Source organism: Mesitornis unicolor, unplaced genomic scaffold, assembly GCF_000695765.1.
Source record: "Mesitornis unicolor isolate BGI_N332 unplaced genomic scaffold, ASM69576v1 scaffold619, whole genome shotgun sequence".
Taxonomy (NCBI): Eukaryota; Metazoa; Chordata; class Aves; order Mesitornithiformes; family Mesitornithidae; genus Mesitornis; species Mesitornis unicolor.
The window spans coordinates 22,784-34,713 of record NW_010205000.1 but is presented as its reverse complement, the minus strand read 5'-3'; positions in this window follow the sequence as shown (position 1 = coordinate 34,713).

Genomic DNA, 11,930 nt, shown 5'->3' with positions numbered 1-11,930 from the left:
GATATATTTATACTTAACCAGATCAGAGAGATTTTTCCAAAGTTCTCCCTTAGTCACAGGGCAGAAGTTTTGAACATCTATTTTGGACACTCAGACAGTGGAAGGAGCTTTGTTTTCCAGCTCAAATGTGTCTACTCTGACTGCTCAAAGTGACCAAAGGTCTCCAGCCAAGCCCTGCCACTCTCCCTGCTGTGATGTTCCCTTCAGTACAGGAGCCCACTGAGACACCGAAATCACTGCATCTTCAGTGGGGCTGGATGCAGAACAGGAATGATTTTGTACAAACTCACAGAAGCACAAGTGGGTGTTGCTGGTGATTTTGGGACCTCCATGGGTGTCTCCTGTTATCCAGAAGCTCAGTGAGGTGATGGGAAATCTCTAGTACTCACTGATGGGGACCATGAAGATTTGCCTCTTTGGTGCTCTATCAAGAGGGCAGCAAACCATAAAGGAAGGTCCTAACTGTGCACAGCTAGCTAGCTGGGAAAATGCCCTTTTTGTCCTCTCAGAAGGTGAGAGTGCAGCACTGCGCCTGACTGGAGAGCAGAAAAATTGTTGCTTTTTCTCCTTCCACCTGAAAGCAACTCTTCTTGTCCATATTTGAGATTTGGCTGTGCCACTAGTCAGGAAAGGACCTTCTTCCTCCACCCTTGGTTTCCTTTTTCCAACGCTTAGTTACCTCGAGGTGCCTGATTCTCCACAGAGCTCTCACATTTTTTACAAGCAGCATCCCAGAAATGTTAACCCTTTCATCTCTCCCTCCATCCACTTTTGGCCACTACCCATAATCCCAACTCTCTTCCTGCCTCTGCCTAATCCTATAACGCCCCACAAATCCCCCCTCCCTCCCTCCCCTCTCCCTGTCTGCATCTACACCCACCGCTGCCTCTTCCAGGGTGCGTGGGAGGTGAGCCTGGAGCATGGCTGCCGTGTGAACACGCAAACCCCAGGCCTTAGCTCCCATCACAACCAGCCTTTGAGCTCCTGAAAGTCTCTGAATGCCACAGGGTCTCTCTGACAGCTCAGCCTGGCTCCCATCTGCAATACCCCCCCTCCCTGTGCTCTCCCACACCTTCCCTGTGAAAAGGAGTAACCCAAACCCATGATGCCTTTACGTTAAAACCCACAAAGCTATTTTGGTCTGTTTACGGTCAGCCATATTTAAACAGAGTCTAATTGCACCAACACAAGCTTGTCCTCGCGTAACTTCATTTTCATCCAGACAGAAGCTTTCAAGCAACAGCAACCAATCCCTTTCAATATTTAATCAGCTGCGTGGCCTGGAAGAGCAGGGACCAGCAGCAGCTGCCTGGTGCAGAGTGAGGGGGAGGGAATGTGTGGGAGCTCCCATCCTTTCCAAGCCTCTCTCCATCCTCAGCATTCACCTCCTTTGCTGCAGTCGAAAGCCAAACGGGAGTCCTGTTTCAGCCCCAGCAACTTTAAAATGGTATGGCTTTGAAGTCTCTTATTTTTCATTCCTCTATTCCAACTCCTCAGCTGCCTTCCAGGTGTAAACCTTACTTGCTTACCTACTGATGGCTGGGAAATTGCTGTGCTCAGCACCTTGTCATTGTAAGCTAGCAGGACTTGAGCTGTCTCTGCCACTTCTTTCTGGTTTTAAAGCAGGTGGAGTGTAAAACTTGGCTACAGACAAGGCTTTGCAGAACTTGCAATGTGAGAGGGGCAAGTTTAGGCTTTTCCTAATCTTTCCACAATCCTTTAGTGCCTGTCCTGTGTGTGTTAGGGGGATTAGAGGGGTTGAAAGGACATCATCCTTCAGTGGGGTAGCTCTGCAGAATTCAATGCAGACTCTGCTTTTAGCCCCCATGCTAAAGAAGCATTGCTTTAAAATAAAGCCATAGGAGTCCCTGACATGTTCTGCTTTAGTCAGTGGTCATGGCTACCAAAAGCTATCAAAATACCAAATGCCTTCTGGTCAGAAATGGTCCATGAAGCCCCTGAGTCCACCCATGGGCACCATGACAGGCACAGCCACAGCGAAGGCACCTATCTTGTTAGCATTATAAAACAGGTACTAATAACCAACCCTAAACACCCTTATCTAAACGAAGGGGGGGGGAAAAAGCAGTGAAAGCACATTCAATTAGTGATAAATAATGAATACAAGATTAATTAAAATTACTCCGCTTTGATCTGCTGTTGTCTGGCTCTGAGACTGCAAAAGGCATTCCCCGTGTTCCCAAGGGTGGCGTGACAGCAGGGCATCACCACAGTCCCCAGAAGAGCTAATAAATGGTAGGGGTGACAAGAGGATTCATCATGCATGCACCCGCCCCACTGGAAATGGCTCCACACTCCTTTCCATTGGTCACAGCTAGTCTTGGCTCACTGACGAGGTTCAGCCTCCATCAAGCCTGGCAGCTTTGGGTCTGCATAGCAAGCAAAAAGGCTCTTTAGCTCTTCCTGAATGCCAGGAAAGCTTGACTACAACGGCTACACATCAGGAGAAGAAACCTCTGGGATTCCTCAATCTAGGTCTGTGTATAAATCATTTAACACCTCATCTGCTCATAATTAATGCACATGAGATCCCTGCAATGAGACAGCCCTGCTAGCGTATCTGTGAATTTGGGCTGCAAGTGTACGTGGTGTGGGGGGGCAGAAGGACAAATGCACCCCCTCCAGAAGTGGCTGATCTCGTTGGTGCCCACTCAGAGCTTCAGTGGAAGTAGGTGTGAGGAATTCAGGTCAGACTTCCTTCCTTGCACAGGGCTGAAAGCATTTGAGAGCCAGTTCCCAGTTGCTGCAGTGTTTTGGAAAAATCCCACACCTCTTGTGAGCCCAAGCAGCCATGAACCTGAATCACCTCTTCTTCTCCTCCCTCCCTTCTTTCAGGGCAAAGCAAGCCCTGGGCCCTGCATACAGAGAGCAGAACAATCCCTTTTTGTGTTTATTTCATTTTGAGGTGTCAAATCCCTCATAATAGCCCACGTATCTGTTATTCTGGTATAAGTACAGAGGAATTTTGCTTATTTTACTGGATTTACAGCCCTGAGACTAAAACCAGGATCCACCCACCCAGGGATAGGTTGTAAATCTAAAGGAGCTTTTATCCATCAGTATGGTGCAATAGATCCTATGTGCCAAGTACAACCAGATAAGTATTTTTGTGTACTTCCATTCTTGTCCCCCAAACCTCACCAATCCCTCAGTCATCACCATGGAGGCATCCAACTCAATCTGCCTCTAACCTCATATTCTGGCTGTGCTAATCCCCCTGCCTCATGGGAGGATGGTAGCTGCACATCACTGAGCTTGTTTGAGGGCCATCACTACTTGTAGGACTGCTCCATAAATGGTGTTCCTCAAGGAAGCCCCTGCAATCACCCTTGTGGAGATTTTCTCTGGGTATCACAGCAGATGCAAGACACCGTCACACATGCCCAGGGAGGGCATGGGTATGAGCTCAGGAGATCAGGAACCTGTAAGCTGCAATAATTAGCGCAGTTAAAGCTGGCAAAGCTGCAGCAGCCTGACCACCTGATGTAAGGGTGAGAGAAACGTCCCATGGAGGAGGCAGGTTTTCCCCTGCTGCCTGGAGGGATGTCGTGGGAGCAGACCCCGAGACCTGGCTGTGACCACTCATGTCTTGGTAGAGGACCTGCCTTCAGCTTACCACTGCAGTATCAGGGCTCCATCCCCAGGAGTAGGAGGGGTGTAAAATATACATATCACGTGCAGGAGCACATTGGCTCCCCTAACACTTTTCCATGGTCAAAAATCTCCTGCAGGGATTTTACTCACCTTCTCACATTTTACGAAACAACCCGCAAGGATCATCTTCAGGCCAGGACTGGGAAACTCTCCCTGTTGCAATGGTGCCCAAGGCTATGCTGAGTAGAAATACCAGGGCAGCACAGTGGGAACCAGAGCTTGAACAAATCCATCCACCACGCAGACAGGAGTGGATGAATTCCAGCTTCCTGCAAACCCATCTCCCACAAGAGCTGCCATGAATGACAGCAAAACACCAAGTTTAACTGGAAACACTGAATCATTGAGAACCAGCTGTCACACAGTCCTCCAGCATCTCCTGTAGGAGCCTGCCCAGCATCAGGCTTGCCACAGTCCTCACGCAAAAGTGCTCTCCTAGGCAGAACAGCAGCAACCACGAAGCAAAAGGGAGAGAGCATCTCTCACACGGCTGTGTCCATGCATAGACCAACTTTCTTCAGTCAGAAGTACTGCTTTGGGACTCATATACTGCTTTCCATTCTTTCTCAGCATCTCCATTATTGAATATAACATATTCTGCTCTCCTGGATGCTTTGCTTCACTTAAGAGACAGCTGCTTTCAGTCATGGGTGGGTGATCCCCTTCATTATAGATCCTTCTCATTATGGAAAATGCACACGAGGCATGAATGACTGTCACATAAACTGAGCTAAGCCAGGTCATGACACCCCAAATCTCTGGCACAGTCTACAGGACCCTCACAGGGTTGAACTTTATGGATCTCTAACACTTCCCTCTATATCTGTAATCACATCCCCAGGTTTGTCACACAAAGGTGAGCTGAAAACACCTCTGAAAACCTAGCCAGGGGAATCTGCAAGGCCACCTTGTTCCCCTCTCCCTTCTCCCCACGACACCAGTGTGTTTCTACTGACATAAACATGATCACAAAGTCGTGACTGCACAGGAAGAACAAACAGGCTGAGCAGATGGGTTGTGCGGGAGGAAGCCCTCATTTAAAACACAAATAGCTGGTGGTAATTTAGCAGATGTGGTAAGAAAAATCTGGATAGACAAGCATGAGATGACTGGATTCCAATTTCAATCAAATAATGTGAAAGTTTCCCTGGCAAGGAAAGGTTTCATTTTCCATCTCCTTAATTACCTTGTCTCGAAGGGATAACAACACTGATGCCAAGTGTCTTCACAGGAATGATCTGGAGTATTCTTCATTTAGGGTCACATGTGACTCCTTGCCCTTACCAAATGGATTTTTTCATAGGAGAAATCCACCCCTTATATCCCAACTGTCCATGAGAAAAGACTAAAATTCAATTAGAAGTCATAAAATTCATTAATTCTGTAGCACATTCAATTCTGTTTCCATCCAGAGACAAAGACTTTAGGATCCGTCCTTCACTTACCCAACATCAAACCAGCACGTCTCAGGAAATATCTTTAGGATGCTATAAAAATCTGTACATCTAGCATATTGTAATATTCATTTGGTCCTAGAATTTAATCTTGGCATATGTACCCAAATCACCACAGATGGGTATGAGAATTTTCTCTTTGTAAATATTACAGAACCGCTAATTCAACAGGAGAAATTAACCCTTCCAGGCAGCACTGCAGCAGGGACCAGGAGAGCCCAGTCACTGCTGGCCAACATCTCAGACCACAGGGGAGAAAAAAGTCAAGTGCACACAAAACTGACAGCAAAGATACCCTGACACCAACATTCCTGCAGGTTTCAGAAGATATCTCAACAGGAAAAAACAATTAATAGAAATTATTGGTGCTCAGAAGTGTTTTTCCAGGAAACAGAGAATGAAAGATTTTTAAATAAACCATAGTGTTTTGGTTAGAGGCAGCAAAAGCTGTCCTCCCTAAGAAGATTTCCTCACAGATACAATCATCAAGCCCCAAAAGACAACAAGATTTGGCAATTCCTGCACTCTGTCCTTCTTGCACAGAGATTTAGAGTCACGCAAAGCCCCTTCCCCTTTCCCATATTCACTTCACCCACTGTTTGCCAGATGTAGATTTGGTACAAAAGATTGACATTCCGAAACACACATGAAAAAAGCCCAAGCCTAAACTTGCTCCTTAGGAGAAGAGGATCTTTTTTTATTTAGATTTAACGTAACTAGTGCTTGAAACTTCAGCATTGATCTAGAATAGCACAATAACCAGAATGCCCCACTCCAAGCGTCATGGTATCTAACATCAAAGAGTAGGAGATGCAGGAGTTTTTAGCAAGTGGAGGTTTCTGTATGAATACATCATGAGAGGAATATTTTAATAAAGAAATCACCTCTGCAGTGTTCTCCAGGAGTAGTTTTTAGCTCTGCCTGTCATAAATAAATCCAGAAAGAACTTGTTTTGGTATCCCCAAACCAAATTTTGCACCAGTTTTTGGGTGGAACACAGGTCTGTCAAGAAGGTCACAGCTTTTTAACTGTCAGCAAAGTTGCCAGAGGTTTACCACTGTATTTTTCCTTTGTTCTTTGTCAATAGAATAGGTTATGTACAGACCTTCGCTGATTCAATACAGCCAGATTGCAAAGGCTGCTCTTAGGTTTATTATTCTCTGATCCTCTTTAAACAAGGGCCCTAAATTCATCCCTAGTGCAAGAGCTCTGCTATCACTCAACTTAAAAGCAGGATGCCTGTTTTCAGAATCCCATGAGATAAACTGACTTACAAACCTCTTACTTAGAGTAAGCCAATGTCCAGGACATCAGATGTTTCACACTCCAGCTGGACCCTCTTCCTTCCAAACATCCTTACCTGCACCTCTTTATATATCAGCTATTCACAGAATCTAAGGGACTAGTTGCAGGGAAAAAGTGCACTTAGACTTTATGATGGAGATAGTTTATCAGCTAGGAAAGTTGAGGGGCTTTATGCATCAACATAGGGGAAGGGATTCACGAATGACCTTCCCAAACTCCTGCAATAAAAAGCTTAGGGCAGAAAAAGCAGCATTTCGGTAGCAGCTCACCTAGGACTAACCCATGGAGAGCACTGCTAGTTGGCTGTGAGCTCCTGATGTGCCCCAGACCAGCTGGAAATCATGTAGGAAAAAAGGGTGCAGAGTGGCCAATAAAACTGCATGCAAGTAAAAGCTGCTCTGACTGCCGAGGCACACACACTGATCCGCTCTGCTCCCAGCCTCTTGCTAGTAGTAATTAAATTGCTTTGATGAGCACTGACCCCTGGAAAAGCTTAGGTACAAACCAAACAGGCTTCATTGCTTTTTTCTGTCTCTTTTTCAGCTCCCCTCCTTTTGCCTTTTACCCCATTAAGCCTTATTACTTTTGCATCCTGACTGATTGTCCAGAAAGGGACCAAAAAGAAAAGCATCGCTTACCAGAACTAGGAAATATTTCACCGCAGTCGTTCACCAGCCATTTCCCCTCTTTCTAGCCTGTGGAGCTGCTCCTGAAAGGGCTCCCCCTTTTTTCTAGGATGTCACAAGCCGGAGATTAGAAGTAAATGCTCTGCAAGCCAAGCCGATCATCCCGCTGTGACTGCATCCAGGTACTGAAGCACGAGCAATGGAAAAGTCCATCAGCCAGCAGAAAACACAGGCGCGCACACACGCACACCCCAGCCACAAAGCAATAGGAGCGGAGGGAGAGCAGATGGGAGGGGGGTGGCTTGGGGGAACCAGGCAGCGGGAGATGCTAACATGACAGATGTGCTGCCTTTAAGTTAAACAGGAAATTGAGGATGTTCGGCACAGGGAGGACAGGCACTAGCTCACGTTAGAGGCACAGACTTTCCCTGCTCTTTTCCTTCTTTGCTTTCCTGCTTCCATCCAGGCTTTCTCTGGTGATTTCTAGCTCAAGCCTCACACACAGAAACTAGCCAGGGTTCAAGGTATTTCCTAGCAGGGAGTTGGGAGCCCGGTCATTTATTCCCTGTTCAGCTCAAACTCCCCTGAAGTTATTTAAATAGCATTCTCTAGATGATGCGAGTTAAAGTGGGAACACTGAACTGCAGGACGAGGCTTTCAATTTGTCCCAGTTCTGGGCAGGGAAAAATACAATAGGGTAAAAATCCTGATTTAGGTTATGTAGGATAAGCAGCAGAGTAGAATAAATTTATTTAAATGCAGGAAAAATAAAGTGCCTTGGTGCACTTGACTTTCCTGTGAATAAACCCAACTCTTCAGCAGTTTAGATGAGGGTGGCCAGGGCGAGTCTGAGGGATGGCAACTATACTGGGGAGCGTCCAAAAGAGGACGCAGCTCCAGGACAAGGTGCCAAGACCTCCAGGCAGCAGTAAGATGCAAAGGGAACTAGTGGAAAAAAAACCCTGCAGATTTCTTAGTTGAAACCAGGAGGAAGAGCCCTTTTGGCATCCCTGCAGAGCTGGGTGTCAGCACCACTTATTCTCTCCACCAAAGCTTTGTCCCAGGACCCACATTAGGGCCTCTTCTATGGCACGTACAAGTCCCCAGGGTGAGTTTAGTGACAAGGCTCCTTTTTTTCTAGCAGCCATGCACTAGGTAAAGGACAGAAATCTGCCTTCTCTACACACAGGGCATTCGCCCCATGACTGCGAGTGAAATATTCAGGTTCTGGTGCAATCCAGCCTGCCTTCCTCCTCCACTTTCCCCCACCCCCACTGTCCCTGAGCTGTGTTATTGGCCTCCTTTCAACATTTTAATGGAGTATTGACAGTGATCCAGTTGCAATCCAAACAGATGAACCTGACTTGCATCCCCAGCATTGCATTTGCAGAGCCAGCCCAAGCAGGCGCGTTGGAAGCATCTTCTCAGAGGTACCGGCTGCAGCTCAAAAAGCTTCCTCTTTTTTGGGCTAGAGAAACAGCTTGGAAAAGTCTAGCGAGGACATAACACTTCGGAAAACTGCTGCTTTGGGTCTCTTATCCCTCCTCCTACCTGCTGCCGCACTCCCTCGACTCCGCAATTATTTATAAAGCTGTGTGTTCTTTCTTAATCGGGATGCCATAATGTTCCCTTTCGCCTTGCACGTCACTCGTGTGTCACTCTGCGTCTGGGCCCGCGGTGACCTCTCGGAGCGCTTGGCAAGGCTGGCAGTGGTCAAATGAGTCATCAACAACCTGCCCGCACCTCCCTCCCTCTGGTTATTGCCCCCCCCCCTCGGCTCCCTCAGAGCCTGGCTGCAGCAGGGGAGGCCTGGGGGGGGTTAAAGCAGTCTAATCCCCAGGCTAGATAATTCACAGAAAGAGGATTAGCCATTCTGTCCAGAGCCCTTACCTAAATATAGGCTGGCCTTCCCCATGCATTGCAGCTCCTGTGGCACAAAGATCGTTTCCCTGTGCTGCTTCCCCATCGCATCTTAGGGGGTTAACTCTGCTCTTGCTAAAATCTGGGACAACCCAGTTGTAACCCATGGAGTTATGGTGCAATAAAACGAGGCTTAGTAAAGCAAAGGCGAGACTGTAGCTCTGTGAAAGCCAGAGGGATCACAGCAGACTCATCCCCAGAAGCATATTTTCTCCCTAATAAATGCCAAACTCCTTTGCTGGGGTCAATGAAGTGAAGTCCTACTGGTTATCTGGAAACCGGTGTCACGGTCCTGAGCTACAGAGCCTGACAGCAACATATCGGGGGGGTGGGGGGTGCAGTAGGGTAAGTGCTAAACTCAGATAATCCCACGGCAGGTTGCAGCAGCCTGTCCTGCGGAGCTGGGGATGGTGACCTGGCTCTGCCACCTGCCCTCAGGGCTCTCCCAGCAGGTCCCTGGATGCTGGGTTGCTCCCGCTATCGGAGTGTACAGGTATTTGCCAGACACCTGCTGAAAAGGAAGCAATAGGCAACGTGTTGCCTTCCCTGCTTGCCCTCCCAGAAAAAGGGATAAAGTTGGGAGTCCCTGAAGGATTCAGCAGCTTCCTGGCAGACCACGTGTCCCTCCTCACCCTCCTCATTTCCTAACTCCAGTCATTTTCCTCCTCCCCTCCACATCAGATGGTGAAGTAAGGTCTGACACAGCCAACACAGGCTCCCCTTTCCTACAGCGTCTTCTTTTTTTGACTGTTAAAGTCCTTATGGGACTTTTAGTCACCATAACATTAAAGCATTCATTAGCACGGGAGTAATTCCATAATCTTTTCAGAAGAGAACAATTTCAGAGCTTCAGCTCATGATCTGGAAAATCAATTTGCTGACTTGATGATGCAGGAAGAGGATTTTCAAGGCTGGCTTTGGCTTCTCCAGCAGCACTGTTAGCATCCCTGGAGACTCTGTGGCCAGGAAAAAGCCACCCCCAACAGCTCTGAGCAGAGGAGGGAGGACCCAGGGGGCTAGCACTCAGTACAGCTGAGGAAGGGAGCCAGGATCAAGCTGCATCAGGTGCAGGCTGTGCCTCAGAAACCAGACCTGCCTCTCCAAGTTTTGAGCAGCAGCATGTTGTACCAGTGGGACAGCATCACCACAGATCATGGGGGTTTTCCTGCCTTTTTAATCTTGATTTCCCCAGAAGCAATGCTCCCAGCTCATAGGTCATGACGGGCGAGAAAGGGGTGCACCTTCAACATCCTGCCTTTTCCCTGCAGGTATGGGCTGGATCAATTCCTGTTTTGAGACTAAACCCACCCACCGCCTGTACCAAACACCAGGCCATGTACTCTCATCATGGGATTTTTCACATTCACTTTGACTGCATTTCCAAAAGCTGGTGCCCACACCCTATCTGTAGACAAAGCTGGGCTCCCTCAGTCATTAGTTGTCAGGTAGCAGTGACTTTCATTCAAAGATGTCCCAGAACATAAATGGGTGCAAATACTATAGCTACCTCATGGGAGAGACCTCTCATAACTGGGCAAGCCAAACAGGAAAGCTGTCTCCTGTCAACTGCTTTCTGGGTCTGGCTTTGATGCTCCAGAAGGGTTCCCCCAGCACTTGCATTATGCATTTGTAAAATCATGTCAGGAAAACCAAAGGTGTCACTGCAGATCTGATCTCTACCTGAGTTCATCTAATACTGGTGGACATGCTTTTCACAAAGGAGGAGACAACGGGGGCTAACTAGGACCTCGTGGAGCTCCTGAGACCCAGGACCCCATGTAGGTGACTGCTGCCTGTGGCATCCTGCAGAGGAGGGATACGTTTCCCTCCTCTTTCTGCTGGAGGGTGGAAGAGGGCTCAATGCTTTCAGCCTGGGATGATCAGTGCAGCATTACTGTATATTCAATACCTGGCTGAGCAAGCCAGAGAATTAACCCTTTTACTTTCTCATTCCCCAAATGATAACACTAGGGATCCCAAGGAGTCATGAAACAGCAATTTTCATGCCATGTCAGATACAGGACTTACTCTCATCCTACCTGAAATTTCTGCTATGACTCCTCCTCAATTGTGCTTACCAGGACTCGATCTAAACACAGTGAGGGTTTCCCTCACCACCCGCGCAGCACTGCAATATTCCTCACCTACGCATTATAATCATCAGGTTGCTACTCATTCTTCTCCCCCCCCTTTTTTCCTGAGATGAGGTCATCTATGCCAAGTCATCTCCTTGTGGAGCCAGTTCCTACCCGTGATTTTTAATGGGATATTGGTGTTACAGATAATATTACTGCAGTTTGATGCATGTAATGAAAAATCTCCCTTGTGCAGGACTTGTCCTCTAAAAGAAATATAGTCCCTGCAAAGATGTACATCTGGATGTGTCCTAGCGTGTGCTATAGGCATGCACACATGCACAGAAACTTCTCGCCAGAGAGCTCACATCCCGCATCAGCCACTGTTCAATGAGCCAGCTCCCAAAATCATCACTTCGTGGCTTCATTTAATTCCTCCTAACAGAGGTAAACTGCAGGTTTTAGCTTCAGCTGCATTTAAGCTCTCCCGGAGGCTGGGGAGGATAATGAGGGTAGGACTAATTAAAATGGGTGCTGGCAGTGGCACAGTAACCAGCGGGGTAACGGGGGCCCATGTGTGCGTGAGTACCGGCACACCCACGCACAACCCTAGGGTGCCACCGCCCACGCCGTCACACACAGCGCCCACGCCGCCCCATGACGGCCCCTTCCCCCATGCAAGCACCTTCTCCTTCTCCCCCCTCAGCCCACCGCGACCTGGACACGCACCGGGAGCGCTTCTTGAAAAACTGTTTCAGTTCAAACTCTAAAGCACCGCAGCTCCCCCTCTCCCCTCAGCAAATGAAGCGCGACAGGGCCAGCCGAAATTGCTGCTTCACTCACGACTGCGCTGACCCCTCCGATCGCATTCAGCC